Source organism: Mauremys mutica, chromosome 26, assembly GCF_020497125.1.
Source record: "Mauremys mutica isolate MM-2020 ecotype Southern chromosome 26, ASM2049712v1, whole genome shotgun sequence".
NCBI classification, from domain to species: Eukaryota; Metazoa; Chordata; order Testudines; family Geoemydidae; genus Mauremys; species Mauremys mutica.
The window spans coordinates 12,023,282-12,043,826 of record NC_059097.1 but is presented as its reverse complement, the minus strand read 5'-3'; the positions used below and the strand labels follow the sequence as shown (position 1 = coordinate 12,043,826).

Below are 20,545 nucleotides of genomic sequence, written 5' to 3'. Positions count from 1 at the left end.
AAAGGCAAATGGGATACACCACATCACGTCAGCACCATATCATCCGTCCACCAACGGATTAGCTGAAAGATTTGTGCAGACAATGAAAAACGCTTTGAAATCAGCAAGGGGACAACACTCCATTCAAAAGCGTCTGGATATCTTCTTACTTTCCTACAGAAACACCCCTCATGCTACGACCCAGGCATCCCCAGCCTTTCTAATGTTGGGACGACAGCTGCGCACTTGCTTTGATCTGCTGAAACCTTCTGAACCCCGACAAATTGTGCAACATCAGCAGCAATATCAAGTCATCAGGCGGGCACCCAGAGCAAAAGACCGAACCTTTAGCCCGGGACAGCCAGTTTTGGCTCGGAATTATACTTCCAGAGCTAAATGGGTCCCAGCCACAGTCATCACTCAAACAGGACCTGTTTCCTACACAGTCCGGACTGCAGAGAATGTTACCTGGCGGCGACATGTAGATCAGCTGTTGCCAGGTCATGCCAGTCCTCAGGACCCATCTGCAGTTGAGGGGTCTGACTTCACCTCTTCTGGTGAGGGATCGAATCACGAGTCACCTGTTCCTGACTGTTCTCCTCCATTACTGCCGGCGGCTGAGATACCCCTTTGCCCAGCACGAGCTGATACCACCTCCTCACCCGTTCGTGCTGCGGACCCTGAGCCCCTAGTGCTTTCGGGTGCAATAACACCAGAAGTTCGCCGTAATCCACCTAGAGACAGAAGGCCTCCTCATCGGCTGGATCTCTAGCTAGGGCGAACCCACGGTTATGGGGCAAAATAATCCCCAGGGTTTAGCCGGGAATGGAGGCAGTCTACCCTCCTTCTCTAGTCTAGTGTGTGTTTTTTTTTATTTAGGGGATGTTCTTATTAGGGGGGGAGGAATATGTTGTGTATTTGGTTGTCATGGTTTTTGCTGCTATGGCAACTGAGTTAGAATATTATGGTCTGTAAATAAAATGGAGGTTTTGGTTAGCTGTCTGCTCTCTGGCCTCAAGTGATTGCTTCCTACTCCGGCTGCCCCAAGGATATAACAAGCTCCAGTATTCAAGATGTGGGCATAACACAGATTTATAGACAGGCAATATTATATTTCTGTCTTGCTAGCCATCCCTTTCCTAATGACTTCCCGACATTTTGTTGGCTTTTTTGACTGCCGATGCACATTGAGTAGATGTTTTCAGAGAAGTATCCACAGTGACTCCAAGATCTCTTTCTTAAGTTGTAAGAGCTAATTTAGACCCCATCAGTTTAGATGTAGAATTGGGATCATGTTTTCCCATGTGCATTACTTTGCATTGATCCACATTGAATTTCACCTGCCTTTTTGCTGCCCAGTCACTCAGTTTGGTGAGATCCCTTTGTCACACTTCACACTCTCTTTTGGATGTAACTAATTTGAGTTGGTTTGTATCATCTGCAAATGTTGCCACCTCACTGTTTACCCCTTTTTCCAGATCACTTAGGAGTATGTTGAACAGTGCTGGTCCCAGTACAGACCCCAGGGGGACACCACTATTTACCTCTCTCGATTCTGAAAATCCGTCCCTTTCTTTCTTGCCTTTGAACCAGTTACCTATCCCAGAGAGGACCTTGCATCTTATCCCATTTTGCTTCAGAGCCTTTGGGGAGAGACCTTGTCAAAGGTTTTCTGAAAATCTAAGTATACTATATCCACGGGATCGCCTTTATCCACATGCTCATTGACTCCCTCAAAGAATTATAGTAGATTCGTGAGGCATGATTTTCCTTTACAAAAAGGATGTTCATTCTTCCCCAATGTAAGCGGGGGCAGACTCACCCAGCGGCACCTCCTGCTGGTCATCTTGGGAATTAGCTCTCCAGCTGTCAGAGCGCCCTCTGCAGGCTGGTGATCCGCCTTACTGCAGCTGGCCCCCTGTCCCTCCCAGGACCCCAGTGCCCCTTTTACCCTGGCAGTACTCCCTGGCAGAACCCCCCCAGTTCTGGGTCTCCCCCTCCCAGAGGAACCCCCACCCACTATCTCCACTTCACGTCAGTCTTGGCTACTGCCCAGTCTCTATCCAGCCCCCATTCACTGGGGCAGACTGTAGTATGAGCCACTCATCACAGGCAAAGGGGTTTAGACCTGCCGCCTCTGCTTCCCCCTGGGCTGCCCCATTGCAACCCTGCACCTATTCAGCCTATAGTCAGGCCTGCAGCCTGGGGCTTTCCAGGCCAGAGCTCCCAGCTCCTCTGGCCCTTCCCCAGCCCTGCTCCCACTCTAGGTGTCTTGCTTGGGTCCCTGCAGCCAGGCCCTTCTCTCACTACCAGCAGAGGGAGACTGACTGGGCTCCTGGCTCACAGCCTCTTATAGGGGCCAGCTGGGCCTGACTGGGGCATGGCCACAGCTGAGCCTGCTTCCCCCAATCAGCCCAGGCTCCTTGCCCCAGCCCCAGCCCTCTCCTGGGCTGCTTCAAGCCCCGCAGGGCAGGAGCAGGGAACCACCCGCTACACCCAGCAAATTCTGTTCACCGATGTGTCTAATCATTGGGCTCTACAATTCCACCCAATGTGCCTGGTACTGACGTTAGCCTCAGTGGCCTGTAATTGCCAGCTGCGTCTCTGGAGCCTTTTTCATACACTGCTCCAGCCAGGGACTCAAGGCCGCCCCAGACTGTCCCCTTTTACCTTCAGGGAAATCAAGTTCAAGTTCTACAAGGAGCTAAAGAAGCCTCAACCCTGCATCTGAATTAATGTCACATTTCTCACTGCCCGACACAAACAAATGTCATTTCAATCCCAGGTGAGTCCACTTCAGTCATTCCTCAGCCCCATTCCTTCACCCTCCTGCCTTAGCTTAGGGCATTGCGCCACCCTGTGGGCATTTCATGTCCCTCCTCAGTTTCACATACAGACACAATCTCCTTTGCTGTTCAACTAACAGCAAAACCTTTCTGTGTCTCTAGTATGAGCCAGGGCATTCAATTCCATTGAAACCTTCTCTCCTGCAATGGCAACGGTCAGACAGAGGGGACGTGGCCACCTTCAGCCCTGAGAGTGAGATATTCACTCTGCTCTTTCTTCAAGCTGCTGTTGTTATTCCATAAAACATGTACCATGGAATAAGAAGCTGAGTTTACTCCAGGGTGAGGAAAGAAAGGAGCCACCAACTCCCCGAAAAATCTCTGTGCCTTAGAGAGAACCTGCCCATGCTACTGGAATCACTGATGTGCTTCAGCTACAATGGAGAAAGCATCTGCTCTCAGGGGGTATAGCTCAGTGGTAGAGTGTTTGACTGCAGATCAAGTGGTCCTTGGTTCAAATCCAAGTGCTCTCTAATAAGCCTCTTATTTTCCCTTTTGAAAAAAGGGAAAACATTTTCATTTCCATTCTCCATTATGTTCAGGAGCTCCACAATACGGGGATGCTTGAAATGAATGTAAATACTCAACATTTCACTGTCCAAATGCATAAAAACCTAGCACACCTGTCCATCAGCTGAAATCAGTTCCAATCCTCTAAGTGTCTAGTTTATGTTTTCGTCAATTAAACAAAGGGATCATATGAATGTACATTTGAGGATCCCTCTTCTCCAGGGCTGTGCTGTGCAGAAGAACAAGAACCACATCCAGTTGGGGTTCAGGAGTCTGACGAGCAAAGGCAACTTGGTGCGGGTTAAAGTCACCAGCACTTTGGCTCCTTCCCATTCAACCAGCAGCTGGGCCCCCAGGACAAGGCATGAGAAGAAGACAGTGGCTGTGAGCAGGAAAATAGCCACCAAGAAACTGGATAAAGATCCTCAGGAAGGTCACCATGCCCATGTCTAGAATGTACTGACTGCATCAGGGACCAAAAAGGCAGAGAAAAGCCCTCAAAAGTTCTAAGCTGCCAAGCCCCAGAAGATGATCAAAATCCTACCTAAAATCAAGACAGGAGTAAGGCTAATGTCATCTCCAAAGCCAGGGCTGAGAAGGTAACACTGAGAAAGAAGTGAAGAGATTTCCATTGGGATGACTCCTGCTCCCCTAATGGCTTTTATGAATTACCATGGACCACCCGGAGAGATCAAAGTCCTGCAGGACAAACAGCCCCATGGACAGTATAATGAAGTGGTGGCAGTGGGGGGAAGTGCTGTGTTTTGTGTAACACCTGCCAGGTGAGTGATGCACTGACAGGGCAGCTGCCCATAGCTCCCACATGAGCTCATTCTCTTTGATCTGCTTCTGCTGTTATTTCAGAGCCAGCACTAGCGGGAGTGTGTCCCTGTCACTTCACCAGCTCTGGAACAGGCTCTGTCTGCATCCCAGTTCTGATTAATCCCACTTTTTAATGTATTCCTACTGTGATACTTTCCCAGTTCTCTGCCTCGTTCTAACATTCCGGTCAGAGACTGAATATGGGGAGGGATGGACTAATTTGTGTGACATTCAGTAAGTTGCCTCAATTTCAGTAAGGCATTTGACACGGTTCCACATGGGGAATTATTAGTTAAATTGGAAAAGATGGGGATCAATATGAAAATTGAAAGGTGGATAAGGAACTGGTTAAAGGGGAGACTACAACAGGTCGTACTGAAGGGTGAACTGTCAGGCTGGAAGGAGGTTACTAGTGGAGTTCTAGAGGGATCTGTTTTGGGGCCAATCTTATTTAACCTTTTTATTACTGACCTTGGCACAAAAAGCGGGAATGTGCTAATAAAGTTTGCAGATGACACAAAGCTGGGAGGCAGTAACACAGAGAAGGACCGGGATATCATACAGGAAGATCTAGATGACCTTGTAAACTGGAGTAATAGTAATAGGATGAAATTAAATAGTGAAAAGTGCAAGGTCATGCATTTAGGGATTAATAATAAGAATTTTAGTTATAAATTGGGGACACATCAGTTGGAAGCAACAGAGGAGAAGGACCTCGGCGTATTAGTTGATCACAGGATGACTATGAGCCGCCAATAAGATATGGCCGTTAAAAAAGCTAATGCAGTTTTAGGATGCATCAGGCGAGGTATTTCCAGCAAAGATAAGGAGGTGTTAGTACCATTATATAAGGCACTGGTGAGACCTCATCTGGAATACTGTGTGCAGTTCTGGTCTCCCATGTTTAAGAAGGATGAATTCAAACTGGAACAGGTTCAGAGACAGGCTACTAGGATGATCCGAGGAATGGAAAACTGTCATATGAAAGGAGACTCAAAGAGCTTGGTTTGTTTAGCCTAACCAAAAGAAGGTGGAGGGGGGATATGCTTGCTCTTTATAAATATATCAGAGGGATTAATATTAGGGAGGGAGAGGAATTGTTTAAGCTTAGTACCAATGTGGACACAATAACAAATGGGTATAAACTGGACACTAGGAAGTTTAGACTTGAAATTAGACGAAGGTTTCTAACCATTAGAGGGGTGAAGTTCTGGAACAGCCTTCCAAGGGGAGTAGTGGGGGCAAAAGACATATCTGGCTTTAAGACTAAGCTTGATAAGTTTATGGAAGGGATGGTATGATGGGATAGCCTAATTTTGGCAATTAATTTTAGCAATTGATCTTTGATTATCAGCAGGTAAGTATGCCCAGTGGTCTGTGATGGGATGGGATCTGAGTTACGGCAGAGAATTCTTTCCTGGGTGCTGGCGGGGGAGTCTTGCTCACATGCTCAGGGTTTAACTGACCGCCATATTTGGGGTCAGGAAGGAATTTTCCTCCGGGGCAGATTGGCAGAAGCCCTGGAGGTTTTTCGCCTTCCTCTGCAGCATGGGGCATGAGTCACTTGCTGGAGGATTCTCTGCAGCTTGAGGTCTTCAAACCACAATTTGAAGATTTCAATAACTCAGACATAGGTTAGGGGTTTGTTATAGAAGTGGATGGGTGGGATTCTGTGGCCTGCTTTGTGCAGGAGGTCAGACTAGATGATCATAATGGTCCCTTCTGACCTTAAAGTCCATGAGTCTATGTGATTGAAACCTCTGCTGGAGGTGGGCAGGAGCCTGTTACACACATAAAATAGCTAAGTTTTAGCAAACTACCTGCTACACATTCAAACCTTCCTGTACACACACAACAGAAATTGGGGCTCTGAGAAATGGCAACTTTCCTTTAACACAGATCTTTGTTTTCTGTACTTCCAGAGGCATTGAAATAGAAGCACATTACCTTTAAACAGCTGCTATTTCATGATCAGCAGCAGAGCCTCTGTCAATTTACACCCATAGAGCTGATTGTTTCTAACTGCAGGGTTAGCCAGACCATTCAGTAACATTATCGCTCTGTTCACAAAGGCTTTGGTTAGTGATGAATCATGAGACTAATCCCTTCCTGCTGTAATTCCACTGACTCCAATGTCTCTTTCCCCAGTTCTGGTTCCAAGAAAATAAACAAATTAAAACAACCTTCAGAACTAACATGCTGTGGGAAAGTGGAAATGTTGATAGCTCAAATAATTCAGTTTCTTCTCTGTCTTGTGTGTGTCTATCTGCTTTGTGTGTGTGACCGATGGGGCTCTTTATTTGCTCCTGGCAGGTTCAACCCTGTCAGATTTGTCTGTGGGGAGGGGCCAGAGAAAACAGACCCCCTGGCCTTCGAGGTTGGGGTTAGGCAAAGGAATAACAACCCTGTCCCACAAAAAACAAAATATGTTACAGAAACAGTGGTAGGAACAGTGCTAGAGAAACTGGTAAATAATCACAATGCCCCGGCTTGAAGTAATTGGAAACACAGAATTCAAAAAGCAAAGCTCAGGGGCTATTTGGGATTTATTCTCTGAGCTTAGCCATGTGCTATAGCCCAGGGAGCACTTTTGGGAGTCTCCTATCCCACAACGGGGGAAAGGAAAAGGATTCTTAGGTTCTAGCACGGATGGAAGGAGGATGGTGATGGGGAATAAGGGAATCCCTCTGACTTACCCGAACTACGTCTGTAGTTACAGCGGGTGAAATGACATTTTTCCCTATCCCTGCCCTGTTCCTGCTCTTTGTTATAGTTCAATATATTTTAAATGTGGAAAATGATCATAAAAATATCTGCTCCCCAGCACAACCTGCAGCAACATCAGAGCAACTGGGAATGTAACAATTTGTTCCCCAAGGGAGAACTCGATGACTAACAGTTGCTGTGAAATGGGGGAACAGTATAACCGTGATGCTCAGGGTTTGTTTAGACTAGGGAAAGTGATGGGGTTTAGGTCAGGTCAAGGGGAAAGCTAATGCCAACCCCTGCACCTGGGCTGCATCTGCACTACAATTTTTTACATTAAGATCACTAACTTGAGCAACCAACGCCATGTACAGCCCTAGTGGCTGTCAGGCACAGATAGTTTTTGCCTCAGTGTAGCTTGTTGGGATCAAACCTCTCTCCCCCCACCTGGAGGGATGAACATTCCTGGCTGGAGGGACACACACTCCTGTGACTCAAAAGGAAAGGAGTAGATAGAAAAGATCACAGGACTGACCCCAAAGAAGGGTGAGCTGCAAAAGGCAGAAGCAGGCAACTGATCTGGTGGAGCTGAGAGACCACGGTGAAGATGGTGCAAAAATCACTATGTGGGAATTAGCAAATGTGATTTATTTAAAAAACATTTTTGGCCAACACTAGTCAAGGGATTTATTACAATTCTCTCTCATGTGGATTTTGTGATGTCTAATGAGGCTTGAGCTCTGATTGAAGCTTTTCGTGCACTCAGAGCTTTTCCCACACTCTCTCCCATGTGGATTTTCCTATGTGAGACAACATGTGAGCTGTGCTTGAAGCTTTTCCCACACTCAGAGCATGTGTACAGTGTCTCCCCTGTGTGGATTATCTGATGTCTGATACGGTGTGAGTTCTGACTAAAGCTTTTCCCGCACTCAGAGCTTGTATAGGGCTTCTCACCTGTGAGATTTTGTGATGTAAGAAGTGGTCTGAACGATTAAAGAACCATTTCCCACACTCAGAGCATCCATAAGGTTTCTCACCTGTGTGGATTTTCCTATGTTTGGTAAGGTTTGAGCTCTGCTTAAAGCTTTTCCCACACTCAGAGCATGTGTAGGGCTTCTCCCCTGTGTGGATTCTCTGATGTCTGATAAGGGCAGAGCGGTGACTAAAGCTTTTCCCGCACTCAGAGCATGTGTAGGGCTTCTCCCCTGTGTGGATTCTAAGATGTGTGTTCAGGGTAGAGCTCCTACTAAAGATTTTCCCGCACTCTGAGCATCTGTGGGGTGCTTCTCCTGTGTGGATTCGCTGATGTGAGATGAGGGCTGAACTATCGATGAAGCATTTCCCACACTCAGAGCGTTCATAAGGTTTCTCACCTGTGTGGATTGTCTGATGTGTGATAAGGGCAGAGCTCCGATTGAAGCTTTTCCCACACTCATGGAACATGTAGCGTGTCTCTTCAAAGTTGATTCTGTCGCTTGTTATAAGGTCTGAGTGGCTACTAAAGTTTCCCTCTGGCCTCTGCTGAGTCTCACAGGCTTTTGTTTTTTCTGGGAGTGCATAACTCCCGGAAACATTCCCTTTGGATCTTCCTGATAAAGTTCCATGTGGTTCTCCTTGCTCAGCATCTTCCTGATGGGGTTTCTCCTCCTCATTCTGACTCACCATCCCTTCACCTGATGGGAGACAGAGAGAATCCGGACATAGATCACTACCTGCACCTGAGAGAAAGGAAATCTCAGAGAGAGGAATGGAAAAAGGGATGAACAATCCAAAATATGTGTGGGAGAGATCAAACCTATCAGGAACTGATTTTCCCCAAAACCTTCCCCAGAGGAGAGAGGAAGGGATCAGTTTTGGTCTGCATCTCACGAGAACACACGGGGGAAAGTGAGATCAGGGAGGGACCTGCTGCCAGTTGTCAGTCAGAATAGGAGGGAAGCCATGAGTGACATCTGCCATAATGATTCCACATCTGCAGGGAACAATCCTGAACTTGGAGAGCTCACAGGGTCTTTGTAGGGCATCCCAAATGTTTCCTGCGTTCCCGCACAGTTGTTGAGTTGGTTTAACCAATTCCTCACCTGTGCAGGCAGCTCTTGGAAGCACTTCTTTCTCAGAGCCCTGGAGGTCTGGGACCCACGGCTCTTCCCCTCGTTCCAGCTGCGAGATCACATCAGGTTTGGAAACTGGAAACCCTACTGCAGGCAAAGAAAACCAGGGAGGTCAGTGGAATTTGTGGGATACTTGTCACAAAGAATAGTCCATGGTTTTAACCCCCAGCTCATTTTTAAGCAGTAACATCCCAAGGCCAGCTTTCTTGGCTCAAAGTGGCAGGAGAATTATTATGATTATAAATCATATTCATTACCTTGCCTAAGGACCAACTAACAGTGGGTCCCCATTGTGCTAGGAGAAGTACAAACACAGAATAGTAGATGGCCCATGCCCTGAAGAATTTACAATATGAATAGACAAGACAGACACAGAATGGGGGAAGGGATAGACCCCACTGTTAGAATAGAGATATTCAGGCCAGCCTGTAAAACCTATAGTTTAAGAACTTAGGGGCATTTTTATCACTTAGCTAGTTACAGGAGTACGAAAACAAAGAATCAAAATCACTGTCTGTATTTGTAAGGGCCTTCTCTTACTGTGACCGTCTGAGGCCTTGTTCTTAGGCTAAGGCCTTTGGCTAAGCAGCAGGGGCAGCCATAAGCTGGGAAGCGAAGGGTCACACCCTCACATCCCAAACCAGTCACACTGAAATAAGGTGCTATTGGGCTGTAAGGAAGATGATCCTGTCCCGATAGTGCCCATCACCACCAGATAAAGAAACAGATCTTAAGATGGTTAAAGAAAACTTAGTTTGACAGCAGCCTGTCTGGCAAGAAATCACTTCTCAATGCTTGTGGTTGTGAAACCCTCATTTCTGTATTGTTTTATTTTTATGGCCACCACTTTTACAATGTTAATCAGTCTGGTTGTCTAACTGGTTTTGTCTGCTGTACAATTAATTTTGCTAAGTGTAAGTTAATTAGGGTAGTGGGATACAATTGGTTAGAGAATTATGTTTCAATGTGTTAGGATTGGTTAGTTAAATTTCAATACAATGATTGGTTAAGCAAAGATATAGCTGAGCATATTACTATATAAACTGAGTCAAACAGGAGGGGGAACAGGAACAGGGACACAGGAAAGGGGGACACGCCGCCAAAGACCCCAGGCCCCCTGAATCCTCTGGGCGGCCCTGGGTGACAATCATTCCCTTGTCTCTGTCGGGTATTCCATTGATGTAGGTTACTCCCAGCCAGTCCTTAATGACCCATTCATATCACCCCATGACAGCTACATGACAAAACACCTCACGTCTCCTGATCTTTAGAATCATAGCAATACCAATCACAGCAGGAAACTGAGGTGTGCATTGGCATCATACAAGTATCACCAAAAGTCCCACCTCTATCTCAGACACACTGCTCACAGACCCTGGAGAGAAAGCAAAGCACAGGAACTGGACGTTAGTCCAGCGAACACAGTGGAGGACAAGCTGCAATCCTCAAACCCTGGTCAAAAAGGAGAGGCAGGTGGGTCCCTGCCCATAGAGAGGGGCTGGCTGGAGGCCTGATACCTGAGGGGCCATTCCGTGAGCAGACCATGGAGGCAGGTCAAAGGCTTCGCTACCCCAGAACTGTGACATCGCAAAAGCACATTTTGGGGAATTAGGAAATCTAGTGACTCAGGGGTAATGGGAGGGAGAATTAAACTCCCCCAGTGGGAGGAGAAGGCTGGGGAATTACACACTAACATTCAGGAGCAACAGCCTCTCATTCTTCCGGAAAAGGAGAAGGTCAGAAACAAGAACTGGGCCAGGCAGCCTCAGGAGGGACAGGCTCAGAGATCCAAGGAGCCTGGAGGGAAGACAGCTTGTGGCTGCTGCAGATGGGGAGAGGGGGGACAAGACTCTCTCCAAACTCTCACTCTTCTTGACCCCGACCTGATTTTACGATCTATGACCTAGTCTCACGTCTTGTGGGCAATTTCATACTCGCTAGAGGTAACATGTCATTATCAGAGAATTGCTTATTAGCTTGGACCATGTGTGGAGGGGCAAGGAGGTGAACATAGATAAATGGGTTATTAAGGGCAGGTCGACACTACAGCCGGGATTGACACTCTGAGATCGATCCAGCCTGGTCGATTTAGTGATTCGATTTAGTAAACGTAGCTTAAGCTTGCTACAGTTCAGGGCCTTATATTAAGTTGAGGCTTTGTGAGAGTGGTTATGCTGAAGTCTGGGATTTACCTGAGGTTTGGGTACGGATTCAGGGTTAAAGGTCTGGGATCCCCCACAGCTCTAGATCCCCAAACCTCTCCTCCCTCCCACTGACCCACCCAGCCCACTTCCTGGGTGCCCTTCCTCCACACTCCCCTCCCCTTCTTCCCATTACTGGCAGCTGGCATCACCTCCCGGCACCTTGGGAGCTTCTTCTGTTCCCTCCTCATCTCTCATTACCTCCTCCCTCCCTGCTGCCTGCTAGTGTATGGGAGATAAGGAAAAAAAGGGGGCAAAGAAACTTGTCAAACTTGGATGATGAATAAAGTTATTACTGCTCAGGTTCTTTAGAGACCCCACAGCTTTAATAACCCAGGGGACAGGACTCCTTACCCAGTGAGGTCACCGTCTCATAGTTCTCCTGCATGACATCCCTGTGGAGGGCTCTCTGAGTGGGGTCCAGCAGAGTCCATTCCTCCTTGGTGAAATATACAGCTACCTCCTCGAAGGTCACCGGCCCCTGAAAGAGCAAGAGTCCAACACTCAGGACCTGCTGCCCCACTCACAACCCCACTACTCACAGAACAGCAGCATCAGGTGAATGGAAACTCTGGGAGGCACATGTTAACAGAGTCCCACCTCACCTTGCTTAGAGCAGCCAGGAGGCATCAGAGGGTGGAAAGAGAGAACCTCTGTGTCTCCCAGCTGACAGATGGAAGCAGGGTCTTCACATTTGTCACATAGCTACTAGCCAGAGATAGATATAGGAGGTGGGGCTGTCTCTGGACCCTGCTAGTGGCTCCCTGGTAGGAATCCCAACACTCTCCACATAAAATATATGGAAGAAAGGGGAAGTCAATAGTAAAGAATCTAAGTTAGAAGGTCAGAATTGTAGAAAGCTAGCAAGGGAAGCTATCAGAAATCAATGATCAACCAATGAAAATAAGAAGGAAGTTTTTAAAAGTACAAAATTAATCCTAACAATGGTAGTGGTAAATTACTAGATGGAAATGGCAGAATCATCAAAATAATGCAGAAGAGGTAAAAATGTTCAATAAATATCTCTCTCCTGGATTTGTAGAAAAACAGATGATGTAACTCATATCATAAGACGTTGACGCTGACAGTCTTTCCATTCCAAAAGTAACTCACGAGGATGTTAAACAGCAGCTATTAAAGTCAGATGTCTTTAAATCAGTGGGTCCAGATAACTAGAGTTTTGAAAGACCTGCTGGAGGAGCGTGGTGGACTGTTAATGTTGATTTTAATTAGGACTTGGAACACTTGGGAAATTCCAGAAGACTGGAATAAAGCTAATGCTGTGCCAATATTTAAAAAGTATAAAAGAGATGATGCAGCTAATTACAAGTGTGTCAGTCTGAAATCGATACTGGGCAAGAGAATGGAGCAGCCAATACTGGATTTCATTAATAAAGAAAGGAGGGTAATATAATTAGTACCCATTAAAAAGGTTTAGACACAATAGATCCTGTCAAACTAACTGGATATCCTTATTGGATGAGATCAAAAGTTTGGTTGCAGCTAATAGTACTGATGTAATATATGTAGGCATATGAGTTGGTTCAGCACAATATTTTGACTAGAAAGGTACAAAATACACACGGCATACATTAAATAGATTAAAAACTATGATTGTAAATGGGGAACCATGGTCGAGTGGATTTCTTTCTAGGGGGTTCCCACAAGGATTGGATCTTGGCCCTGTGCTATTTAACATTCTTATCAATGACCTGGAAGAGAATATAAAATCATCACCGATAACGTTTGCAGTTGCCGCAAAGACTGGGGGTGGGGGTAACTAATGAAGTGTCAGTAGCTTCAGGCTTCAGCACTGGGAGTCTGGGAAGTTTTCCCAGTCCTGACTAGAGGGTTATTTCCTGTTCCACAAAGACGGGAAGTTTCATTCTCTACACTTGAGCCTTGACATTAGGACCTATCTGACACTACAGCCCATATTCAGCATAGTGGCAGGATTATAATATGATTAGGACATGAGGCATTTTGTACAAGATGAGTCATGTGCGGTGTCACTGGAAAAGTTATGATTTGCTGAATATGATTATCCTACCTGTGTGCATGGATCATGTTTGTATCTGAAGTTATGGATATTGACTCTGTATCTGTCTTTCAAATGTGCTTACTCTGGGTAACAGCCACAACGAGCCTTTCAGGTACAACAATGAAGAAGCCAGACAGTGTTCATGGCTCATCAACAAAGACAATGGACTGTGGAAGAGCTTAGCCTTCCTGTGAATGTTTCAACCAGCCTATGAGTTATGGCTGCTATGACTCAGCAGGACATGCTAGAGCATGTGACCAGACCACATGACAATGAACTTCATTTTGGTACCTGTATTTTTCCACAAACTGGACTGGGAACTGAGTTTAGAAAAAAGGGTTCCTGCCATATGGAAAAGCTACATAAGGTGGGGTGTGACATCATCTCTTGGCCTCATTCCCCAGACAAGAGAACTCCTGGAAGCCCCTGAGGAACAAAGACTGAACTGGGGGAAGTGCTGTCCCAGGGTAAAGGGATTTCTAGCTTGTGTATGGAAACTTGGTGGGCTGCTTGTAGCATCAGTCAGGGTGAGAAATTGCTAATTCAAATTCTATCCATCTAGTATGTTAGGCTTGGTTTGAGTTTTTGGTTGTTTGCTAAGTAATCTGCTTTGATCTGTTTGCTAATACTTATCGCTGGGAAATTGGCTGTTGTCTTCTCTCTCTCCTTGAGTGGCTTAGGTAAAGCACTCAGGTAGCTTAGTTGGCTGCATGCCGCCACCTGCTGTCGTGTTGGGTGATAACAGGGCCTGGAGAGGCTGGCTGAATCTCCAGCAAAGCAGTGTGAGAAGGGCCAGCCCGGCTTGAGGGTTAGAGGGCACAGCGGGGTGACAACCCATCGCACCCTAGAGTACACAAGTCTCAGCAGGTTTGTCACATCCTGTCCCCTTCCTTTCTCCACCCAAGATATTTCCTGCTCCCACCACCTCTAGCAGCTCCCACCAGTGGTGAGCTCCAGCTGGGTCGCATGAACCGGTTGTTAAATTTAGAAGCCTTTTTAGAACCGATTGTTCCAGGACAACTGGTTCTAAAAAACTTTTAAATTTAACAAAGGCTTGGGCAGCTGTCCACCCGGCCCCCGGCCCCAGCTCACCTCCCCCTCTCCTCTGAACACTCCGCCCTCCTTCTCCTCCCCCTCCCCTGCTTCCCACGAATCAAATGTTCACGGGAAGCCTAAAACAAGCAGCAGGCAGGTAAGCCGGGGCGGGGGGGAGACGGCACGCGCGGCCCAGTCCGGTTCCACCTGAGCGGCTAGAACATAAGAACGGCCGTACCGGGTCAGACCAAAGGTCCATCCAGCCCAGTATCTGTCTACCGACAGTGGCCAATGCCAGGTGCCCCAGAGGGAGTGAACCTAACAGACAATGATCAAGTGATCTCTCTCCTGCCATCCATCTCCATCCTCTGACGAACAGAGGCTAGGGACACCATTCTTACCCATCCTGGCTAATAGCCATTTATGGACTTAGCCACCATGAAGTTATCCAGTTCCCTTTTAAACATTGCTATAGTCCTAGCCTTCACAACCTCCTCAGGTGAGGAGTTCCACAAGTTGACCGTGCGCTGCGTGAAGAAGAACTTCCTTTTATTTGTTTTAAACCTGCTGCCTATTAATTTCATTTGGTGACCCCTAGTTCTTGTATTATGGGAATAAGTAAATAACTTTTCCTTATCCACTTTCTCAACATCACTCATGATTTTATATACCTCTATCATATCCCCCCTTAGTCTCCTCTTTTCCAAGCTGAAGAGACCTAGCCTCTTTAATCTCTCCTCATATGGGACCCTCTCCAACCTCCTAATCATTTTAGTTGCCCTTTTCTGAACCTTTTCTAGTGCTAGAATATCTTTTTTGAGGTGAGACGACCACATCTGTACACAGTATTCGAGATGTGGGCGTACCATGGATTTATATAATGGCAATAATATACTCTCAGTCTTATTCTCTATCCCCTTTTTAATGATTCCTAACATCCTGTTTACTTTTTTGACTGCCTCTGCACGCTGCGTGGACATCTTCAGAGAACTATCCACGATGACTCCAAGATCTTTTTCCTGACACATTGTAGCTAAATTAGCCCCCATCATATTGTATGTACAGTTGGGGTTATTTTTTCCAATGTGCATTACTTTACATTTATCCACATTAAATTTTATTTGCCATTTTGTTGCCCAATCACTTAGTTTTGTGAGATCTTTTTGAAGTTCTACACAATCTGCTTTGGTCTTAACTATCTTGAGTAGTTTAGTATCATCTGCAAATTTTGCCACCTCACTGTTTACCCCTTTCTCCAGATCAGTTATGAATAAATTGAATAGGATTGGTCCTAGGACTGACCCTTGGGGAACACCACTAGTTACCCCTCTCCATTCTGAGAATTTACCATTAATTCCTACCCTTTGTTCCCTGTCCTTTAACCAGTTCTCAGTCCATGAAAGGACCTTCCCTTTTATCCCATGACAGCTTAATTTACGTAAGAGCCTTTGGTGACGGACCTTGTCAAAGGCTTTCTGGAAATCTAAGTACACTATATCCACCGGATCCCCCTTGTCCACATGTTTGTTGACCCCTTCAAAGAACTCTAATAGATTAGTAAGACATGATTTCCCTTTACAGAAACCATATTGACTATTGCTCAACAGTTTATGTTTTTCTATGTGTCTGACAATTTTATTCTTAACTATTGTTTCGACTAATTTGCCCGGTACCGACGTTAGACTTACCGGTCTGTAATTGCCGGGATCACTTCTAGAGCCCTTTTTAAATATTGGCGTTACATTAGCTAACTTCCAGTCACTGGCTACCAAAGCCGATTTAAAGGACAGGTTACAAACCTTAGTTAATAGTTCCCCCTGGCCCCGGCCGAGCGTCCGAGCCGGGTCCCGGCCAAGCACCCCTGGTTCGGGCTGGTCCCGGCCGAGTGGCTCCGACCTGGTCCAGCTCGGGCCCTGCAGCACCGGTCCCAGCCGAGCGGCTCCAGCCCGGCTCGGGGAGTCGGGTCCTGCGGCCCAGTCGCGGACCTGGTCCTGGCCCCAGGCAGTGTGGTAAGGGGGCAGGGAGGGGGTGTTCGGTGGGTTGTGGGGGGGTGGATAGGGGTCAGGGCGGTCAGAGGGCAGGGAACAAGGGGATTGATTGCGAGCAAGGGTCCCGGGGGGCAGTCAGGAAGGAGCAGGGGTTGGATGAGGTGCTGGGGGGCAGTCAGGGACACAGAGAAGGGGTGGTTGGATGGGGCAGAGGCTCTGGGGGGGCATCAAGAATGAGAGGAGGGGTTTGATGGGGTGGCAGGGGGCAGTCAGGGGACAGGAAAGGGGGTGGATGGGTCGGGGGGTGTCAAGGAGCATGGGGGGGTAGGATGGGGCATGACCCCCTCGTGAGGTGAGGAGGAGGGAACCTGTTGTTAATATTTTGGCAGCTCATTACTGGCTCCCACCCTCCTGTACATTTACTGATTCTCTCCCTCCAAGCAGAACCCACCACCAGCTCCCTGAGAATCCCTTACCTGAGCCAGCTCCATTGCAGCCATTTCCTTCCCCCTGGGAGGAGGGGATGATCTGGAGCGAAACGTGGACATTATTCTGTAGCCTGCCAAGGCGAGAAGGGCAATGTGAGAGAATTCAGACAGGGTTTTTGTCCTTTCCACATGTTGATTCCTCCCAGAATTTTCGCCTGCTAATGGACACTCTAGGTTCTGCCACACTGTGAAGCACAGAGTGACCTTATCCCAGTACAGGCCTAGCCCCCTCCCACCAGGGTGTGACCCTCTGACACATGGTGAAACCCTCCCAGCAGCAGAGTCTCTCTCTTACATTTATCAAGTTTGCGGGTGATACCAAGCTGGGAGGGGTTGCAAGTGCTTTGGAGGATAGAACTGAAATTTAAAATGATCTGGACAAACTGGAGAAATGGTCTGAAGTAAACAGGATGAAATTCAATAAGGACAAATCCAAAGTACTTCATTTAGGAAGGAACAATCAGTTGCACACATACAAAATGGGAAATGACTGCCTAGGAAGGAGTGCTGTGGAAAGGGATCTGGGGGTCATAGTGGATCACAAGCTAAATAGGAGTCAACAGTGTTGCAAAAAAGCAAGTATCATTTTGGGATGTATTAGCAGGAGTATTGTAAGCAAGACACGAGAAGAAATTCTTCCACTCTACTCCGCACTGATTAGGTCTCAACTGGAGTAGTGTGTCCAGTTCTGGGGGCCACATTTCAAGAAAGATGTGGACAAATTAGAGAAAGTCCAGAGAAGAGCAACAAAAATGATTGAAGATCTAGAAAACATGACCTATGAGGGAAGATTGAAAACAACTGGAGAAGACTCAGAGGGGACACGATCACAGTTTTCAAGTGGCCGGAGAAAAATTGTTCTTCTTAATCTCTGAGGATAGGACAAGAAGTAATGGGCTTAACTTGCAGCAAAGGTGGTTTAGGATGGAGATTAGGTAAAAAAACCTCCCTGTCAGGGTGGTTAAGCACGTGAATAAATTCCCTAGGGAGGTTGTGGAATCTCCTTCATTGGGGATTTTAAAGAGCGGGTTAGACAAAAACCTGTCAGGGATTGTCTAGATAATACTGAGTCCTGCCTTGAGGGCAGGGGACTGGCCTAGATGACCTCTCGAGGTCCCTTCCAGTTCTATGATTCTAAGAACCAAAGGCCAGAGAAGAGCAGAATCCAAGGAGTCACTCTGGGGATTTTCCCTGTCATTGTCCCCAAGGCAGCTCTCTCAAGTTTACAAAGTGGTTTTGTGAAAGTTACTGGGGGCCCCTCCTTAATAGCTTACAAGCGGCCAGTAGGGGGAAGCAGAAGCCTCACGTACACAGTAACCTGAACTTTTGAACTCTCTTTTCTCTTCTGCCTCAAAGCAGAGAAATCTTGGTCCAAGCCGGTTTTCACTGACCAGATAACGGTTTCACGGGGTCTGGCAACCACCAATGAAGCGTTAACACGGCTTGGTCTTTGTCTGAATGTGTATAAAGGATCTGTAAAACTTGTGTCACGCAGAGTCTTCTGTATCTATTTACAGGGCTCTCCTTTCTTCTGCAGAATAAAGCATCTTTCCTTATCCCTCTCAGGCTGTTATTGGCTCTCAGCGAGACGCACCCGATATTTCGGTAACAGGGACTCTCCTAGCTCGGACATTGGACTCCAGACGGCTGCAGCGAACTGGGAACGGTGCCAACGGGGTGTTTGGCCCCTCTTTCTCTGCTTCACCACGGCCCCTGCGGTTCGTGTTCCGATAAGGCACAGCAGCGGCACAGGAGGCAGCAAACAGAGCTGCTAACAGTTTGCGTGGGAGTTAGCAGGGGAGGTGGAAGGGGGCCGCGCCGTGTCCCCTGTGTGTCCCTAGGTACAAGCACCGAGCGAGTCCGGGACAGCAGCAGCCATGAGCCAAGCAGCAGAGGACACACCGAGGATGAGAGCATGCAGCAGCTGCGGTATGTACCTGGTTCTAGCAGGGGACCCAGAGCAGTACTATGTATGTATGAAGTGCCGCCTAATAGAGCTGCTGGAGGAAAAGATCCAGGGCCTAGAGCTGCAGGTAGAAACCCTGATAGAGAATAGAAGGGGGTTCGAGCAGCTGATGGAGCAATGGCAGGCAGTAACTGAAGCGGAACGCCCAGGGGCACAGGCGGGAGCAGGGGCTAAGGCCAGTGAGGGGGGACCACCAGACGAGGAGGATGGGCGGTGGAAGCATGTGACTGTGAGAAGCAGGCCAAGGAAAAGGAGAGCCAGTGACGGGGAAATAGAGCTAAGGAACAGGTTTGAAGGTTTGGAGAATGAGGAAGGGGTAAAGAATATGGTAGCTGATGGTGGGAGGCCAAGGAAAAAGAGACGAGCGGCCAGTCCCATAGATAGAGGGGAGGAGTCTATGGAGGCAACACCAAGTTTGGGTCAGGGGAGACTACAGGATGGCTTAAGGGGAACCACAAGGGAAGATAGGAATGGAAGGAGCTTGCAACCAGGGGGAACGGGGGATAGGTTAGAGGACCGCACTGTCCCCAGGCAAAGGCAGGTCTACGTGATTGGGGACTCCATACTGAGAAGGTTGGACAGGCCTGTGACCAGGGCCGATCCGGAGAACAGAAGGGTGTGCTGTCTACCGGGCGCCTAAAATACGGGATGTGGACCTGAGGTTGAAAAGGATCCTAAGAGGAGCAGGTAAGAACCCTTTGGTCATCCTTCATGTGGGAACGAATGATACTGCTAGATTCTCGCTAGACAGGATCAAGGGTGACTATGCCAGGTTGGGTAAGACGCTTAAGGAAATTGAGGCTCAGGTGATCTTCAGTGGGATCTTACCTGTCCCTAGGGAAGGGCGCCAAAGGGGTGAGAGAATCCTGACGATTAATAGTTGGCTGAGAGAGTGGTGTTACAAGGAGGGCTTTGGGATGTATGGGCACTGGGAGGCTTTTGGGGACAGACAACTGTTCTCACGGGATGGGCTCCACCTAAGTAGGGAAGGAAGTAGACTTCTAGGAGGGAGGCTGGCTCATCTGATTAAAAGAGCTTTAAACTAGACACTGGGGGAGACGGTTGGGAGAGGCCCTGGTGCACTCCACGCCAAATTTATACATTGGGAGTGAGAACAAGAAGATAACAGATATAGCCAGAGGGGGACGGTTAGGTGTAAGGAAGAGGGGGGGGACGGATACTAGATCGACAGGTCATACTGGTAGTACTGTGTCCCTACCGAGCGGGGTGAGAAGAGGGAGAGGAGCCAACAGCAAAAGGTAGGATGTTTGTTCACCAATGCGAGAAGCTTAGGTAATAAAATGGAGGAACTGGAGCTCCTGGTCCGAGAATTGAAACCGGATATCGTAGGAATTACCGAAACGTGGTGGAACGATAGCCATGACTGGAGTACAGGTATGGAAGGGTATGTGCTGTTTAGAAAAGACCGATGCAAAGGTAAAGGTGGGGGAGTAGCATTGTATATCAATAATGAGGTGAAATGTAATGAAATAACTAGCAATGCAATAGTTAATACGGAGTCTGTGTGGGCAATGGTCACGTTAGGGAAGAAAACTACCAGAGCCTCACCGGGATTGTGATTGGGGTGTGCTATAGACCGCCAGGATCTAGCTTGGAGACGGATAGACAGCTCTTTAATGTTTTTAAGGAGGTAAACACTAATAGGAACTGCTTGATCATGGGAGACTTTAACTTCCCAGATATAGATTGGGAAACAAATGCTAGTAATAACAATAGGGCTCAGCTTTTCCTAGACGTGATAGCTGATGAATTCCTACATCAAGTGGTTGCTGAACCGACGAGGGGGGATGCCATTTTAGATCTGATTTTGGTGAGTAATGAGGACCTTGTT

General features: G+C 47.4%; 1 protein-coding gene and 1 non-coding gene across 2 annotated transcripts in view; both read left to right on the top strand.

Moving 5' to 3' along the window:
• LOC123356632 overlaps nt 1-20,545 on the top strand; it is a 1,710,063-nt gene that overhangs the window by 433,471 nt on the left and 1,256,047 nt on the right.
• On the top strand, nt 3,227-3,298 carry TRNAC-GCA. The gene has a single exon. It is a non-coding gene; the product is annotated as a tRNA-Cys (tRNA).